The sequence below is a fragment of the Pseudophryne corroboree genome, chromosome 4 (assembly GCF_028390025.1).
Source record: "Pseudophryne corroboree isolate aPseCor3 chromosome 4, aPseCor3.hap2, whole genome shotgun sequence".
In the NCBI taxonomy this organism is placed as follows: domain Eukaryota; kingdom Metazoa; phylum Chordata; class Amphibia; order Anura; family Myobatrachidae; genus Pseudophryne; species Pseudophryne corroboree.
Genome location: NC_086447.1, coordinates 486,745,412 through 486,764,993, shown reverse-complemented (window position 1 = coordinate 486,764,993; position 19,582 = coordinate 486,745,412). Strand labels below are relative to the sequence as shown.

General features: G+C 46.1%; 1 protein-coding gene across 4 annotated transcripts in view; it reads right to left on the bottom strand.

Moving 5' to 3' along the window:
- Window positions 1-18,814, bottom strand: part of ARMC2 (armadillo repeat containing 2) — a 502,181-nt gene extending 483,367 nt beyond the window's left edge. For 3 of the 4 annotated variants that reach the window (XM_063917082.1, XM_063917081.1, XM_063917085.1), the window contains exons 1-2: window positions 18,736-18,814; window positions 18,284-18,390 (exon numbers count right to left, since the gene is read on the bottom strand). The gene's annotated coding sequence lies outside the window, so the exon portion shown is untranslated. Of the gene's footprint in view, window positions 1-18,245; window positions 18,391-18,735 lie in introns of all 4 variants that reach the window. The other variant, XM_063917083.1, reaches the window with a different exon arrangement.
- Between the last annotated feature and the right edge of the window lie 768 nt (window positions 18,815-19,582).

The window sequence follows — 19,582 nt, the reverse complement described above, 5'->3', positions numbered from 1 at the left end:
GAGTTTAATCAACTTTTTAAGGTACACAATGAAGCCCTGCATGGATCTCACAGATCCGGCCGGGATTCCTTGTGTTTTGTCAGGCAGTGTTTTACTCATCACTCCCGTAAAACACTGCCTGATATTTTGAATCACATCGACATCGGAAAAAACGATTGTGCAAAACTCGGCAGCTTAGTGAATGATCGTATCAGGATTCAAAAAGTTGCAGTAAAATGCACCCGATACCATTCGAGTTCAAACACCCTTCAAAACGGCAAAAACACGAATCTTTGTAAATATACCCCAAGGTGTTACATTTACTAAGATGGTAGTTCTCTTTAAGATGGGATGTTGCCCATAGCAACCAATAAGATTATGCTTGTAATTTTTTTGGCCCCTTCTACAAGATAATATGTTGCATTTGATTGGTTGATATGGTCAACGTCCCATCCTAAATAGAACTCCCATATTAGTAAATGTACCCTATGGTGTGGTACACTTTCTAAAAAATTAATAATTTAAAAAAAACATTGCTGAGCAGGCTTGTGTGTTGTTCTGCTACTGATTTATCCTTAAAACAGCCATGATGTAGTCACTTTGCCATTAAAGCAGGCCTGTCCAAACTGCGGCCCTCCAGCTGTTGAGAAACTACACATCCCAGCATGCCCTGACACAGCTTTTGCATTCTATGACCCCAAAACTGTGTCAAGGCATGCTGGTATATGTAGTTTCACAACAGCTGGAGGGCCGCAGTTTGGACATGCCTGCATTAAAGTGTGCTTTGTGCCTTGCTTGTATAATTGGTAATGTGAGTAATAAAGGGCCCTACTCACTGGCCGACCCGCCGCCGAGCTGCCCGACGGCGGATACGGCCGACGAGCGACCCGGCGGCGGGGGGGCAGTGACAGGGGGAGTGAAGTTTCTTCACTCCCCCCGTCACGCGGCTGCATTGAAGTGCAGGCAAATATGGACGAGATCGTCCATATTGGCCTGCATGCACAGCCGACGGGAGACCAGCGATGAACGAGCGCGGGGCCGCGCATCGTTCATCGCAGGAGTCTCCACACTGAAAGATATGAACGAGTTCTCGTTCATTTATGAACGAGATCGTTCATATCTTTCAAAAAATCGGCCAGTGTGTAGGGCCCTTAAGTTAGTAATGTTTATGTTGCCTCTTAATTTCAGATGTTGCAGTTGGAGATCCCACTACTTTTGTGGGCATTCTTGCCACCATGCGGCAACACCTGCAGGGATTAATGAGGAATGTGGAGCAGCTGCAAAAGTTTAGTTAATTTTTATTTAAAAACTTTTTTTTTTTACGTTATAAAAATTTCCAGCACACAAAAAATTTTTTTTTACAAACAATAAAAAAATAATATTTCAAGTTAAGCGGGTGTTGTGTTTATTAATGCAATAAAGGAACAGCAGATTGGCTAGCAGAAATTGATTACCTTAAACATTTCACACATCTAACGTAAGATTTTTACAAAAAAAAACAAAAAACAGTTAGGAGGTTATTGTATAAAAAAACATGTAAACACCTTCATTCACAAACTACACCTCTACACAAAAACACAAAAAAAAAAACAAATTAGACCAGGCACATTTAACACATCTATATTTTTATTAAAAACATTTAAATGTTGATGGCCAATTATCCCTACAAAGTGTTCTTCAGGTATTTTTTGTATACTTAATTGGTCATGACCATTATCATTCATTACACTAATTGGATTCGTAATTGAGGAGGGCTTGTGGACTTTAAACTGAAAGGTGTTATTTAACTTAATAGAAAAAAAACCCATTGCTGTGCGTTTTTCCGCAAAAGCGTGTGCAATTTTAAGAAGAATGTGTAAATCTCCGAAAAGTTAGTATTTTTACGATGAGATTGTGTTAATGCGATGGTTTCGCATTACTGCGATGTCATTTGGCATACGCCCACTTTGTGTAATACTGCGGCCGAATAAGCAAAAATACGTTGGAGGCGGATAATCGCTATTTTGCAACATGTTCGCAAGTTTGCGAATACCTTGTGCGAACGAAAAAAATAGCGAACTACTCGGAATGACCACCTATATGCATTCTCCAAGCAATCTCTTTTCCCCTACATGAAAAGAGATTTAACACCTCTGGTGAGCAGTGTCTCCGCTGGGCTGTATTGTAAACAAGCTATGTCCCAGCAAAGTAATTAAGTTTCAACCAGTTGTCATCCTAAGACATTTTCCTCAATACAACATACATTTATACATCACCCAATGTGAATAATACAATTTTTTAATCATGTCAATTCCAATATAAATTTGGGCATTCCCTACAGCGGAGTCCATTCTTTAAGATATATTATTGAGATGGAAACTGACAGTGTCATAACTAGAGATTTTGGTGCACTGTGCCAGAAAGTGCATTAGTGCCCCCACTTATTTTAAACAGGGAGAGCAGGTGCCAGAAAAAGGGAGTGATCTCATGGGGAAGGTGCATGGTCACACAATGACACCCCCAATTTAAATTATACTGTAACTTATTCATATTACAGAACACAAAAATGCCCATTACACATTATGCCAAAACAGCAATGCCCCTTACACATTATGCCCACACAGCACATACCAGGTATAGCACTACAGAATCAGTTATAACAGAAATTTTAAAAATAATAGTGGCACCTGTAAGGGAAAAAAAAAAGATTCATAATAATGCTTATAGCTCTCTCTTGCAGATGTTTGTAGAAGCCGATGCTATGTTTTGTAAGTTCCAGGTGGTTTTAGTAATAAACAACTCTCCCTGTCTTACCCTAATACTGCATGTTCCGGTTCCCCATGAACAGTCTGCATGTTGTACGTGAATGTGTATGGCTGTGTTTGGCCGGTAGTGGTGGCATCAATCTGATCCTGGAACTTCGGCACACATGTTCCCAGAGGTCAGGCAGAGCTGGTGCCGCTGTAATGTATGTAGAGCTACATACATTACAGCACTGCAGCTGGAGGCGACGGAGCATATTACATAAGCGATTGCGGGTTGATGCAACCGGTTCTCCGTTCACTAGGTATATGTGCTGTGTGCAGAGCACCGTCCACACCACCCTCGTTACGGCCCTGGAAATTGAATGCAGGGCTTGTGTCAAAATACCTTCAATATTTAAAGTTTCAAATTAGTATAAAAGAATGGGGCAGATGTATTAAGCCTGGAGATGGCATAAGGAAGTGATAAACCAGTGATAAAGATAAGCGCACCAGGCAATCAGCTTCTAACTGTTAGTTTACATATTGGAGCTGATTGGCTGGTGCGTTTATCACCTTGCACTTATCACTGGTTTATCACTTTCTTATGCCTCCTCCAGGTTAATACATCTGCCCCAATCTTTGTAACCACATAGTGCCTAATAATACATTCTTTGAGGCGAACCACCTTTCTTTCTTTTCAAATTGTGTCTTTTAAATCTGATATGCCACATAATAATTACTGTATATACAGTATTTCTGTAGCTTAGTATAGCAAACTATGTTTTAGTATAATATGTATATGAAAATCATATTATTATTATTATTATGAATACTATTACATTTTATTTAACAATACAGGGTACACAGAACTTAACATTACAGTAACTGAAAAACTCAAACAGAGCACAGGTAACAATTAGTACCACCATTCTCAGTACACAATACAGCCGAGATAAGGGGAAGCAAAGGAGTAATTGGCATACTACTAGGGACAGGCAGCCGTTGAAGAGATAACCGGTAACAAGCGAGAGTAGATGTGGGTATAGACAGTCGTCAGGTAGGAGAGAGCTGTAATTTAAGTGCGAGAGAAGAGCGTTGTGAGCACAGGAGGGAAGAGGGCCATGCTCCAAGGAGTTTACAATCTAGGGGGAGAGGGGAGACAGACAGGTGACATGAGGTGCAAGCATGCGGAAGATGGCCTGACGGCAGGAAGTAAGCAAGGTAGAGATGGCCAAGACATGATGTATTATATAAAATCCCCGGTGTTTTTGTTTATTCATACAAGGTGCTCGGCAGCATGCTATTATTCTTAATGATCTAGAACAGCCAGAGGTGTGAGAGTGTTGGAGCAGGTACAGAATTCTTACATGGAGGATTCCATCTTTGCTTTTTACAATAATATAAATTCTCTATGTATATAAAATCTACAAACACTACGTACAGTATGTACAGAAAATATATATACTCACTTTTTCTGAAAAAGTCAGCATATCATGTTGACCTGTAAATAGGAGTCAGTGCTTGTGCAGGAAGATACATGGAGCAGGCTAGTGATTACTCACTTACTATCTCCTATTCCGGGTGCTAGCAGTTGATAATATTATTTCTCATACGTCCTAGAGGATGCTGGGGTCCACTTCATGACCATGGGGTATAGACGGTTCCGCAGGAGCCATGGGCACTCTTAAGACTTTTCAATGGGTGTGAACTGGCTCCTCCCTCTATGCCACTCCTCCAGACCTTAGTTTTAGAAATGTGCCCAGGCAGACTGGATGCACTCTAGGGGAACTCTACTGAGCTTCTCTGAAAAGACTTAGGTTTTTTATTTTCAGGGAGAACTGCTGGCAATAGTCTCCTGCTTCGTGGGACTGAGGGGGCAGAAGTAGGATCCAACTTCCTGAGGAGTTTCATGGCTCTGCTTCTGGCTGACAGGACACCATTAGCTCCTGAAGGGTACTGAACGCTAGCTGTGTCTAGATGCTCACTCCCACAGCATGCCGTCATCCCCCTCACAGAGCCAGAAGTCAGAAGACAGGTGAGTAGAAGAAGACAGATCTTCTATCAAGAAAGTGACAGCTGAGGTACAGAGCGGCTGGCGGGAGCGCAGCACGCCATTGCTGCCCAGACACACAGGCACTGCAGGGTGCAGGGCGCGGAGGGGGGGCGCCCTGGGCAGCAAAAACACCTCTATAAACTGGCAAAAAGGGGCATAAGATGCCGAGGCACAGCCCTACCCCCGCCAGTATAAGTATTATGAAAAGTTCAGAGGTAAAAACGCGCCATTGTGGGGGCAGAGCTTCTTCCTCAGGCAGCCAGCACACTGCTCAGCGCCATTTTCTCTCTCCTCAGGCTGCAGAGACATCGCTGGTCCTTCTTCACTTCTGACTACAAGTATCAGGGTGCAAAACAGGGGACGGGGGCACAAGCGAATTTGGTGCTTTACAAGTGTGTTTTACTGTGTAAAAAGCGCTGCATGTCAGTGCGCATTCTGTGTTCACAGGCATTAGATACTGGCGCTGGGGTTGTGAGCTGGCTGCTCCTAAACGGTGTCCCTCTGACAGATTTTACTGTGGGTCTGTCCCCTATAAGTCCCAGTGTGTCTGTGTGTGTGTTGTACATGTGCGTAAGACATGTCAGAGGCAGGGAGTTCCTCCCCGGAGGAAACCATTTTAGGGACACAGAAGTGTAATGTGGTGGCGCTGCCGGCACACCAAGAGCCTGCATGGGTGAAAGAAATACGTCATAGTATGCATCATATCAATAGGAGATTAGATAAATCTGAATCTCATGCTGAGTGCTGGAGAAAATCTGTGGAGGATGTGATTTTTCAGGGCTCTGTTCTTCCATCCACAGGCGACCCCTCTGGGTCACATAAGAGACCATTTGCGAATATTGTGAATACTGATACCGACACGGACACTGATTCTTGTGTCGACGATAGTGACTCCAGAGAAATAGATCATAAATTGGCAAAAAATATACAATATATGATTGTAGCTATAAGGGAAGTTCTGGAAGTCACGGAAGCCACTCCTGTACCTGAGGAGAAGGCTTATTTCTATAAAGAAAAGAAATCCAAGGTCACTTTCCCTCCTTCCCACAAGCTTAACACTCTCTTTGAATGGATGTGGGTGAATCCCGAAAAGAAATTTCGTATTCCCAAGAGAATTCAGATAGCTTATCCTTTCCCGGTGGAGGACAGGAAAAAATGGGAGTCACCCCCTGTGTTAGACAGTGCACTGTCCAGGTTGACAAAGAAGGTAATTCTCCCTGCACCTGGCACGGCTTCACTAAAAGAGCCGGCAGACCAAAAGATGGAAACTACATTGAAATCCATTTATGTTGCCAATGGTACGCTGCTCAGGCCCACAATTGCTTGCGCGTGGGTGAGTCGCGCTATTGAAAAATGGTCAGAAAGCGTGTCATCAGAAATTGACACGATTGATAAAGATGAGATACTCCTTAAGTTAGGGAATATCAAAGACACTGCCGCATACATGCTAGAAGCGATGAAAGATATTGGACTCTTGAGTTCACAAGCCGCTACCATGGCAGTATCGGCTCGGCGGGCGTTGTGGATTCGCCAGTGGAACGCGGATGCAGATTCCAAAAGAAATATGGAGGCTCTCCCATATAAAGGTGAGGCCTTATTTGGCGATGGACTGGATGCGTTAGTCTTGGCGGCTACCGCAGGTAAGTGGACATTTTTGCCCTCTGCGCCTGCACCGGCAAAAAAGACATATCACCCGCACATGCAGTCCTTTCGGCCCAATAAATACAAAAAAGCGAGAGGTTCCCCCTTCTTTGCAGGCAGGGGAAGGGGAAAGGGAAAGAAGTCCACAGCGGCTTCAGGTTCCCAGGAGCAGAAGTCTACCCCTACTTCTGCCAAATCTTCAGCATGACGCTGGGGCTCCTCTGCGGGAGGCCGCTCGGGTGGGGGCACGTCTCAAACTGTTCAGCCAAAGTTGGATTCTGTCTGGCCTGGATCCCTGGGTGTTGCAAATAGTGTCCCAGGGATACAAGCTGGAGTTTCAAGACGTTCCCCCATGCCGATTTTTCAAATCGACCTTGCCAGCTTCTCTTCCGGAAAGGGAAGCAGTAACAGCGGCAATCCAAAAATTATCAGGTCATAGTCCTGGTACCTTTGTCACAACAAGGGGAGGGGTTTTATTAAAGCCTTTTTTTAGTTCCGAAGCCGGACGGCTCTGTCAGACCGATCCTAAACCTAAAACATCTGAATATCTACTTGAAATGATTCAAGTTCAAAATGGAATCACTGAGGGCAGTGATTTCCAGTCTGGAGGAGGGGTATTACATGGTGTCGGTAGACATAAAGGATGCTTACCTGCATGTTCCCATTTATCCTCCTCACCAGGCTTATCTGAGATTCGCGGTTCAGGATTGCCGTTACCAATTCCAGACGTTACCTTTCGGTCTCTCCACAGCGCTGAGGGTATTCATGAAGGTGATGGCGGAGATGATGGTTCTCCTGCGTCAAAAAGAAGTCAATATAATTCCTTATCTAGGCGATCTCCTGATAAAGGCGAGATCCAGGGAGCAGTTGTTACAAAACATCACACTCTCCCTGTCAATACTCCAACAACACGGTTGGATCATAAATTATCCAAAGTCACAGTTGGAACAGACAACAAGATTGTCTTTTCTCGGGATGATTCTGGACACAGAAGTTCAGAGAGTATTTCTTCCGGTGGAAAAGGCTCTGGAAATCCAGAAAATGGTAAAACAGATATTGAAACCATCAAGTGTGTCGATCCATCAGTGCATTCGGTTTTTGGGGAAGATGGTGGCGGCCTACGAGGCCATACAGTTTGGCAGGTTCCATGCCAGAGTATTCGAGTGGGACCTGTTGGACAAGTGGTCGGGATCCCACCTACACATGCACCGGAAGATAATCCTGTCGTCAAAAGCCAGGATTTCGCTCCTGTGGTGGCTACACAGTTCTCACCTACTAGAGGGACGCAGGTTCGGGATTCAGGACTGGGTCCTGATAACCACGGATGAAAGTCTCCGAGGCTGGGGAGCTGTCACTCAGGGGGAAAGCTTCCACGGAAAATGGTCAAGTCAGGAAGCCTGCCTTCACATAAACGTGCTGGAATTGAGAGCCATTTACAACGGCCTTCAACAAGCGGTACATCTTCTTCAAGATCATCCCGTGCAGATCCAGTCGGACAATGTAACAGCAGTCGCGTACATAAACAGGCAGGGCGGAACGAAAAGCAGAGCTGCAATGGCAGAGGTGACGAAGATCCTCCTCTGGGCAGAAAGACATGTAAAGGCTCTGACGGCAATTTTCATTCCGGGAGTAGACAACTGGAAAGCAGACTTCCTCAGCAGACACGATCTCCATCCAGGAGAGTGGGGCCTCCACCAAGAAGTCTTCGCAGAGGTGACAAGTCTATGGGGAGTTCCTCAAGTAGACATGATGGCATCTCGTCTCAACAAGAAGCTTCAGAGATATTGTTCCAGGTCGAGAGACCCTCAAGCAATAGCAGTGGATGCGCTAGTGGCCCAGTGGGTGTTCCGGTCAGTGTATGTCTTCCCTCCACTTCCGCTGATCCCAAAAGTGCTCAGGATCATAAGAAGAACATGAGTTTGAGCAATCTTCATTGCCCCAGACTGGCCAAGGAGGGCTTGGTACCCAGATCTTCAGGAGTTGCTCATAGAAGATCCTCGGCCTCTTCCTCTTCGCGAGGACCTGCTGCAGCAGGGGCTGTGTGTGTATCAAGGCTTACCGAGGCTACGTTTGATGGCATGGCTGTTGAGCGCCGGATCCTAGCCCGAAAGGGTATTCCCAAGGAAGTCATCCCCACCCTTATTCAGGCCAGGAAAGGAGTAACGTCGAAACATTACCACCGTATTTGGAGAAAATATGTGTCTTGGTGTGAATCCAAGAAGGCTCCTACAGAAGAGTTTCAGTTGGGACGTTTTCTCCATTTTCTGCAGGCGGGCCTCTGATTGGGGTCAATCAAGGTCCAGATTTCGGCCTTGTCAGTGTTCTTCCAAAAACAACTGGCCTCTCTTCCAGAGGTTTAGACCTTCGTGAAAGGGGTTCTGCACATCCAGCCTCCATTTGTGCCTCCAGTGGCACCATGGGACCTTAATGTCGTGTTGCAGTTCCTTCAATCGGATTGGTTTGAGCCTCTACAAGAGATAGAGTTGAAGTTTCTCACTTGGAAAGTGGTGATGCTTTTGGCATTGGCATCCACACGGCGGGTGTCTGAATTGGGGGCCTTGTCTCACAAGAGCCCTTACCTGATCTTCCATGAAAATAGGGCAGAGTTGAGAACTCGTCAACATTTTCTTCCAAAGGTGGTTTCATCTTTCCACATAAACCAACCTATTGTGGTGCCAGTAGTTACTGACACATTCACTGATTCAAAGTCTCTAGATGTAGTTAGAGTTTTGAAAATCTATGTTGCTAGAACAGCTCGTATACGGAAAACAGAGGCTCTGTTTGTCCTGTATGATCACAAAAAGATTGGCTTTCCTGCTTCCAAGCAGACTATTGCACGTTGGATTAGAAATACGATTCAGAAAGCTCATACTACGGCTGGATTGCCGTTACCGACGTCGGTAAAGGCCCACTCCACTAGGAAGGTGGGCTCATCCTAGGCGGCTGCCCGGGGGGTCTCGACATTACAACTTTGCCGAGCAGCTAATTGGTCAGGGTGAAACACAAGTTCTACAAGTTTGACACCTTGGCCGATGAGGACCTAAAGTTTGGTCAATCGATGCTGCAGGGTCATCCGCACTCTCCCGCCTGTACTGGAGCTTTGGTAATGACCCCCATGGTCTTGATGTCGTCCCCAGCATCCTCTAGCACGTATGAGAAAACAGGATTTTGATACCTACCGGTAAATCCTTTTCTCCTAGTCTGTAGAGGATGCTGGGCGCCCGTCCCAGTGCGTACTTTACCTGCAGTTTTGTTATTAGAGTTACACAAGTTGTGTTATATTAGTTTCAGCATGTTGCTGTAAATGGTTCATGCCTGTTGGCGTGTGTTCTGTTGAATGCCATGTTGTGCGGCATGGTTGAGGTGTGAGCTGGTATGTATCTCACCACTAGTATTAAAGTAAATCCTTTCCTTTAAATGTCCGTCTCCCTGGGCACAGTTCCTATAACTGAGGTCTGGAGGAGGGGCATAGAGGGAGGAGCCAGTTCACACCCATTGAAAAGTCTTAAGAGTGCCCATGGCTCCTGCGGAACCTTCTATACCCCATGGTCATGAAGTGGACCCCAGCATCCTCTGTGGCCTAGGAGAAAAGGATTTACCGGTAGGTATCAAAATCCTGTTTTAAGTATGTAGTATATCACGTCTGCTGCAGAAAAGAGATGCTTACCTGGCTCTGATGGAAAAATAACCGCAAATAAAAAAGGTCTGACTGTGCTGACTTGTATTGTCATAAAAGTACTCTATATTTTAATATTAATACTTGATTCTTCTTTTAGAACTCCGCTGTTAGGGGTATCACCCCCAGTATATGTAGTCCCAATGCATGCTGGACGTCTCAAGACACTGTTATTCTTGGGTAATTTACTGGTCAGTCCAGGTTAGATCTCAACTGAGTGGTTCCGTCAGGTGGTATTAGTAAGTTTAGTCCATTGTAACAAAGGTATGCGGCTGTTAATGCTCTTTGTCAACGCACTTCTTTCTCTCCCAGAACTTTATCAAGACATAACTTCTTTTTTTGCTACCATAACACCATATATGCCAAAATGTTTTGCAGCATGAATTAGAATAAATATTGTTTATTTTGGTATCAAGAGAAACATAATGTATTAATATAAATGCAGATAAGACTACTTTTATGTTTTATTACAATTCAATTCAGCACTGTCAGAACATTATTTTATGTACAGGACAATACATAGCGGATCAACATACTTCTCAACTGTCCGGATGTAGGCAAAACAGTACTGATTTAAGTCCTGCCTTCCCAATTATTAGGACTTTTTGTCCTGAATTGGGCACATTTGGAAGGAATGTCCCACAGTTGGGTGTAGTATGAGTGGCCGGCGGCCGGGATCCCGGGGGCTAGCATATCGGCGCCGGGATCCCGACTGCAGGCATACCGACAGCTGGGCGAGCGCTAATGATCCCCTTGCGGGCTCACTGCGCTCACCACGCTGCGGGCACGGTGGTGCGCTACACGCGCCATGCAATTTATTCTCCCTCCAGGGGGGTCGTAGACCTCCAAGTGGGAGAATATGTGTCGGCATGCTGGTTGACGGGATCCCGGCCGGCGGCATACTGAAGACCACCCCCACAGTTAGATGCCCTATTAATGTTACTTATTTAATTAGAGATGGGAAGAGGAGGTTAGGGTGACCTAGCCCTTTAAAAGCATTAAGCACACCCCTGAGGAACATGTTCTTGCACATGTAGACATGAACATGCCCCACAAACAGGACACAGTCATGCTTCCTCTGAGCACACAATTTACATTTTTTGGATGCTGGGAGAAATGGAACAGCTTTTCTACAAGTTTAAACAGTACATATTGTCTGTATAGGGTATGTTCTAGGGACATGTATTTCCCACTGATTGGATAGGTTGTATTTTATGTTTGACTTTATGCCTACCTTTTTCAGGAAATGGAAGGCAAAATAGGAAAATATGGGATGGCTTGATGACACACTTTGCATGATTACCAAATAGATGGGACAATTGCACATGAAACTCTGCCCACTTCTGTAAGCTGTGGGTGGGAGAAACTTGGTGCAATTTCACCATGTCGCCTCCATCCTTGGTGCAGGTAAATGCTTACTAGGAGAATTGCCTTCTTTCTTAAGAGCACATGGGGACCACCTCTGATTTGGAAGTCCTTCTAAATAAGGTCCATTGTTACTAAACAGATAATTATCATTGATTAAGGAGCTCTTGTTATTCACAGAAGTAATAATAGTGGAATAAACAGTGAGTAAACAAACAACCCGACACAAGTATGATGAAAGAAAGAGCAATTAGGAAATTATTGGCTTAATGAATATTGCTGGAAGCATTTCACAAAGAAGAAGAAATGCTTTACAGTGTAATAGTTTCAGAATCATTAGATTTCTCTCTAGATTAAAAGCAGATGGGACCTAGAATAACCTTTTCATACACTCTTGCAACTAAGAGTTTTGCAGTGTACAGTCTATCCATCTTAAATGACTTTATTGTGTATGTCTCTCATTAGTGTTTGTGACATATACAGTACATACTGAAATTCACCTTTTATCTTGAATGTTAAGTAGTTCTGATTACACATGATGGAGACTCAGATAAGAATCTCTGAAGAGTAGGAGGGTTCCATATAGCCCACCTAACTGGAGAGTGTGTTCCTGACTATAGGGGTCATTCTGACCAGATCACAGGCTGCCGTTCATCGCAGCGCAGCGATCAGGTCAGAAGTGTGCATTCTGTCGTTGCCTAGCAATCGCCTCTGCCTGATTGACACTAGACCCGGACTAGACCTGTGCTGGGCATCCCCCCGCATGTCTGTGTGACTGATCGTAGCCCTGTAAAATTTTGCAGGGCTACGATCAGGTCTGAATTAGGCCCCTATATTATGTGTTCCAGGTTATTAACGGTTTCAGTATATGGGGCCATATATCAAGGATTGCATTTGCAATGCAATATCGCACCCAGGAGTGCATTGCAGAATGTGATCATTTTTGGTGAATGTATCACCTGGCACATGCAGGTTCAGGGGCTGCTCCACATACACGGTCCTCGCTGACTACCATACACATCAGCCATTTCCAGCAAGGGGTTCTAAAGCACCCTGCTAGAACTACCCCCGCGATGTGTAGCCATAGGCTACAACGGGCTGCAGCTATCTGGAGATGACGGTAGCCAATGTCGGAAATGCTTCACATTCTGGATATTGGTAAATCTGGCAGCATCACATCCCCCCATAGAAACCTATGGGGGATGTGGTTGCTGGTGGGAATATGGAGGGATCGTAGCAGGTATTGAAGGCACGTGCTGCGATCCCTCCTCCAGGTTATACCTAATATTTGCAGCTAACCCCCGAATAGGTAAATAACAGCAAATATTGCTTGATAAATGGGCCCCTAAGTGCTTTAGAAGTGAATTCCAGAGAAGATTGTAATTTTTCTGCAGCAAATAACTTTTAGAATTACATAATACAATACACCTGTCATATGAAGGGGGGAGGGGGGGGGGGGGCACATGACAACACGGCTAACAGGCCCCACAGACACGTTGGCCAATCCACCCCTGGTACCATATGAGGACTCCATCACTGCTTTTCAGCTGATCTAACTGAGGAGAACATTCCTCTAGCGGTGGACTGGTAACTATGGCCCAAATGTATTTGGGAGAGCCAGTAGATAGAGCGAGAGAGTAATTCAGGAGTCCTGGAAATCTCAGGATGTCCAAAGGCTCTTTTGGCATGAAATTCAAATAAACAAGGAACAAACAAGAGTCCTGGATTTCAGGAACAAACAAGAGTCCTGGAGAGGTGTCTGAAGGTGCTTGCATGTGCATAGCCTGAATATGGGAAGCAAGATCTTAGGCAAGACCAGCATGAATACACATAGCTGGAATAATTGGTTCCTTGGGACTAGAGAAATCTTGAACTTGAAGAAAGCTTTTATGACAAGGCATCAGCAAAGAAAAGTGCCCACCGTGCCTGTCTGGAATTTAATCTCTTTGCTGATTCATTGTATGATACATTTTTATTGTCCATGAATAGTGTGATAACATTTCTAGCCCCCTCCAAACAATGCCTCCACTCCAGGGCAAATTTGATGGCTAAAGGCCAGTACTGACGGGAGAGATGTCTGCTGAGCGATCTTAACACAGACCGCTCAGCACAGATCTCTCCCCCCGCTCAGCACATAGCGATGTGTGCTGAGCGAGGGGGGCGGATGGACGGGGGGCTCATTTCACCAATGCAGGCCAATCTAGAACCAGCAATAGCGAAGCGTGGGGCCGCGCATCACTATCGCTGTGGGGGGTACACACAGAGATCAGTGCTTAACTTCTAAGCAATCTAGTCAGATTGCTTAGAATTTATGCACTGATCTCTCTTTGTGTACCCCCCCCCCCCCCTTATGAGTTCTCAGTTGCCAACATCCTAATTTACATCTGCCAGGGAAAACTTTCGCGACAGAAAGACACAAGAGTGTAAAGGGGGGTACTCACGGAGCGATCGCTGCTTAAAATCTAAGCAATCTGCCTAGATTGCTTAGATTTTAAGCAGCGATCACTCCGTTTGTACCCCTCACAGCAATAGCGATGCGCAGCCCCGCGCATCGCTATCGCTGGTGCTAGATTGGCCTGCATGCAGGCCAAACTAGCAGGTCCCTCACTTCACCCGCTGGGTGAAATAGCGCCCCCCCCCCCCCCCCCCCGTCTCCCCCCGCACGCTCAGCACACATCGCGCTGTGCTGAGCGGGGGGAGAAATGTGTGCTGAGCGGTTCGCTCAGCACACATCTCTCCCCAAATCGGCCAGTGAATACGGCCCTTAACTTACAGTTCTTGGGATTTCATTGGGAGAGAACTGCCCCCACATCCACTTCAGAGATGTCCACCTCCACTATGAAGTGCAGATTAGTGTCTGGGTGATGAAGGACAGGAGCAGACACAAAGGCTTCCTTTAGATCTTTAAACGCTTGGAGGACTTGAGGTGACCATTGAGAGGCATTGGCTCTTTTTTTGGCCAACTTGACTATAGGTGCTACAAAAGCCAAAAAGGGGCTGATAAACAGGGGTTCAGTATGAAAAACCGGCGACCCGGGATCCCAGCCATCAGTATACCGACAGCGGGATCCTGGCCACCAGTGTGCTGGCAGCGGGGCGAGCACTAGAAAGCCCCTTGCAGGCTCACTGCGCTTGCCGTGCTGAGGGCACGATGGCTCGCTGCGCTCGCCACAGGTTATATTCTCCCTCTATGGGTGTTGTGGACACCCACAGAGGGAGAAAAGCCTGTTGCACAATTATTCTGGCGGTGGTATTTCACCGCTAGTCGGAATTCCGCCATCGGCATTGTGACTTCTGGGATACCGACTAGCGCTATTGTAACTGCTTTTCGATAAACCTTTGGTAATAATTTGCAAAGCCCAGGAAAGGCTGGATAACTTTTAAAGTGATGTGCTGGACCCAGTTAAGGACAGCCTGAAGCTTACTGGGGTCAATGGAATATCCTGTTGGAGTGATAACGTTCCCCAAGAATGACATCTTTTGCACCTCAAACTCGCATTTTTCTAACTTTGCATATAGGTGGTGTTCACAGAGTTTCTGGAGAACAGCCCTAACATGACCACAATGCTCCTCTGAGAGACTGAGGGGTAAATTTACTAAGATGGGAGTTGCCTATAGCAACCAATCAGATTCTAGGTATTATCTTCTAGAAGGTGCTAGATAAATGAAAAGTACAATATGATTGGTTGCTATGGGCAACATCCCCATCTTAAATATATCTCCCATCTTAGTAAATTTACCCCTGAGAAAGATCAGAATGTCATCCAAGTAAACTACCACAAATTTAATTTCATTTGATTAAGTTTTGGAAAACTGCAGGAGCATTAGACAACCCAAAAGGAGTAACCAGGTACTCATAATGCCCTGTGTGGGTATTGAAGGCTGTCTTCCACTCGTCCCACTACTTAATTCGTATTAAATTATATGCACATCGTAGATCTATTTTGGAAAAAAAACTACTGCCTCCCAAAGCTAGTCAAATGAGACAGAGATGAGAGGTAACGGATAAGGATTTTTTACCGTAACTTTGTTGAGGGCCCTGTAATCTATGCATGGACTTCCTTCTTTGCCACGAAAATGAACCCACGTCTCCACTGGTGATTTAGATGGACAAATAAAATCCTTCTGAAGGTTCTCTTGAATGTAATTCTCTGTAACTTTGGTTTACAGTAAGGAGACAGCATATGATCTGCCCCTGATAAATTTGGCACCTGGCACCAAATTGATAGCGCAATCATATGGATGATGTGGGGAAACAGTGCCTGCTTCCTTCTTGGAGAAAACATCAGCATAGCTAAGATAAGGAAATGGCAACCCCTCCGGAAGAGCCTGTGAGATCTGGACTGGCATGGACAGGCATCTAGCTGAACAATCAGATCCCCAACTGATGATTTCTCCCTTTCTCCAATTCTGTCATGGACCGTGGACTCACCTCCGGTGATGGTCTCCAGGGGCTCTCTGTCAGATGGATAGCGCTGCGGCGGAGGAGGTCTGTCAGGGCCGCTGGTGTACTGCAGCTGAGAGGGAGCTGGTGACTGTGCGGACTGCTGCCACTGGAGCACTGTGCAGGGAGGCTGCCTGAGCAAGATCATATGCTCTGGAGCACTGTGCAGGGAGGTTGTCTGAGCAAGAGCCCCTGCTCTGGCGTGTCTGTAGTACTGGGGGCTGCCATGTTGGAGACCAATTCATAGTATGCCAATGGGGTTTGGTCTCTGGTCTCTTCCAGCCAATCACAAGCTGAGCTCTCTGGTAAAAGGGGGCAATCGGTTTCAAACCTTGCCAGTGCTTTATGTTTCTGTCCCAGTACAGGTGTCTTAGCTCTGCGCTCCCACAGGTCCACCTGTGTGCCTTTCCAGTGTCCCTTGGATTTTCAGCTCCACGGAACTGTCACCTCAGCTATCATTTGCAGCACAACTGACAGCGATTACCCCAGCCCTGCAGGTCACAGCCTGCCACTTAGGACAGTGTCTCCTGTAGTCCTATCTGTAGAGGATTTCCCAGCAGTCCTGCAGTGCTCTTCAGCCATATCTAATAATCATCCATTCTGCAAAACTCCTTCAATGTTCTTCAGCCACGTCGAATAATCATCCATTCTGCAAAACTTCTTCAGTGTTCTTCAGCCTCGTCTAATAATCATCAACTCTGTAAACCGATTTCAGTGTTCTTCAGCCACGTCTCATAATCACCAATTCTGCAAAACTCCTTCAGTGTTCGTCAGCCACGTCTCATAATCATCCATTCTGCAAAACTCCTTCAGTGTTCTTCAATCACGTTAAACAAACATCCATTGTACAAACTCTTTCAAGTGTTCTTTAGCCACATCAATAATCATTCATTATACGAACTCTTGCAATTAACGCTGCTCCACAAATACTCCGCATTCAGGTCTTCCGGAATCCTTCTTTGTTCTTCAAATATTTGCTCTAACGTCTTTTCTTAAATAAATGTAATGAGAAGAAATTACATTCGTCCTCCTCAGTTTCGCTTTGCAGAAGCATCTACTACTTCTGCTAGCACTCAGCGAATTCACAAACTCCACAGTTTGTGACAAATTAATCACAGGATTGCGGTCTCTTAGCCAAGGTGGGCCTAAAACAATCGGAGCCATAGGACAATGAATCAGCAGGAAAGACAGGACCTCTGAATGTAAGGCACCAACAACCAAGTGAAGAGACAGTGTTCACAGATTCACTCAACCATTAAGGAGGGGACTTCCATCCAGACCACAGATAGTGATTGGAGACTCCAGTTCTTCTACAGGAATACCCAGGGGTTGGGCAAAGGCAATGTCCATGAAGTTTCTGGCAGCTCCGCTTTGTTTTGTTTACTATGAAAAGAAACCTGGACTGTAAATAGTACAGTTATTGGGAAAGATTATTGCTGGAGCCAAATGAACCTCCCCAGTGGCGTAAGTTCGTCCCAGTCGCCCGGAGGCATGATAAATGTTGGTGCCCCCCTACATATACACATACACACACATACCATATGTAGCTATCCGGCACTAAGGGTGAACAGTAGCAGCGTGCTCAGGTACCTTTCCCAGTAGTAATATAGATACACATACAAAGTGGATGCACACCAAGTCAGTTATTACAATAAAACAGACACCAGCATACCATTATAGTACACCTACAGTGCTCCCTCACCCGCCAGCAGGTCTCGATGGAGATGCTTTGGCGCAGTGGTGTGCCGATATAATTAGTGTTCACTGTAGGATTTTTTTTACGGCAGGGTGCTGATCACGGGGAGGGATGGGCAAACTTAGGTACATACTATAATGCTTGGTGCTCCCATACCTATGGGCCAAAACATGGACAGTCCGCGCCGAAGGCGCGCTCCAAAAATCTAGCGGCGTTGTTTCATAATAGTGGCAATTCACATTACACCACACGGTAGTGCACCTAATACACATTGCACCAGATAGAACCTCCTACACACTGCGACAGATAGAGCACGTTATACACATTGCGCCAGGTAGAGAGCACTGAGGCACACTGCACCAGGTAGAGAGCACTGAGGCACACTGCACCAGGTAGAGAGCACTGAGGCACACTGCACCAGGTAGAGAGCACTGAGGCACACTGCACCAGGTAGAGAGCACTGAGGCACACTGCACCAGGTAGAGAGCACTGAGGCACACTGCACCAGGTAGAGAGCACTGAGGCACACTGCACCAGGTAGAGAGCACTGAGACACACTGCACCAGGTAGAGAGCACTGAGGCACACTGCACCAGGTAGAGAGCACTGAGGCACACTGCACCAGGTAGAGAGCACTGAGATTGAAGTTTACAGCTGCAAAATACTTACAAGGTTAATTTAGCCCAGGGGGACTCTCATGTGCTTACCGGGTCCGGCGGCGCACGGCTGGGTCTGGCGGCGTGGCGGGGTACGGCAGGCAGAAAACGGCGGGTTGGTAGGGCGCACAAAAACGGGCAGGGTGGGATTCATCTGTCTAAAAAAAGGTGCAGACACCTAGCGTGAACACTAGATATATATATAAAAAAAACACAAACGCCTCATTCACTTAAACACACACACACACACACGTCTCTTTCACTTACACACACAAGTCTCTCTTACATACACATGCCTCCCACTTACACACACATACATGCCTCTCACTTACATACACATGTCTCTCACTTACACACACACACATCACTCACACACATGCCTTTTACTTGAATGCACAACTTTCATTAAAAACACACACACACCTCACTTAAAAACAAGCACACACAAAACACAGTGCTTCCCCCCAAATACACCTCTCCCCTACCCCCCACACAGTGTCTACCTTTGGCTTTCATCATCAGGCTGACGGAGCAGAGAGCTTCCCTCGGCTGGCTAGAAGAGGAGCTGTGCTCTGGAGCTCCCCCTAGCTGCAGCCAGTGCCATCTCTCCCTACAGGAGGCAGCTTCCGTGTCAGTGACTGCTCCTCCGTCCACAATAGCAGCGCAGTTCTCAGGCTGCGGGAGACAGTGGAGGAGATGCGCCCCCTTGTGGTCAGGAGCCCGGCGGCAGCCGACTCCACTGCCTCCCACAGTTCCGCCCCTGAACCTCCCTTCTTATACTTGGGCCTAGTCTTTTCCCATCTTCCAAGGTCAAGAGTTAGCAAGATGTATTTTGCCACTACAATAGAGACATAGGGGGTTATTCAAGTTTGTTAGCAAACCAAAAAAGTTAGCAATTGGGCAAAACCATGTTGCATTGCAGGTGGAGCAGATGTAACATGTGCAGAGAGAGCTACACAGGTACTTAGGATGCTGTCAGGACGTAAACCTCCAGCAGTAGAGACTTATACAATTGTCTGGAGACCACTAGACAAGAGGCTGGAGTAAAGGGAGGGGGGCCGTAGTGTGCACACCATAATTAGGTAATGAGGTGCTACTCTGCTTGAGACTTAATACGATGTACAGAGGGAAAAAGGTAGCAGGTGCACTATCTCACACTAGCTCAACCTGTAATAACCAGAGGCATTTAGCATAATCCTGGCCAGGGCTATGAGCTTACCAACCGTACCAAGGTAGCCTCTCATTGGGTAAGTTCCTAACACTAAACTGCAGAGGTTCAGGTCCGGGGGGCAGGACACCCCAAAGCCACCCAGCCAGACAACCCCAGGGCACCGCATGAGTGATACAAGT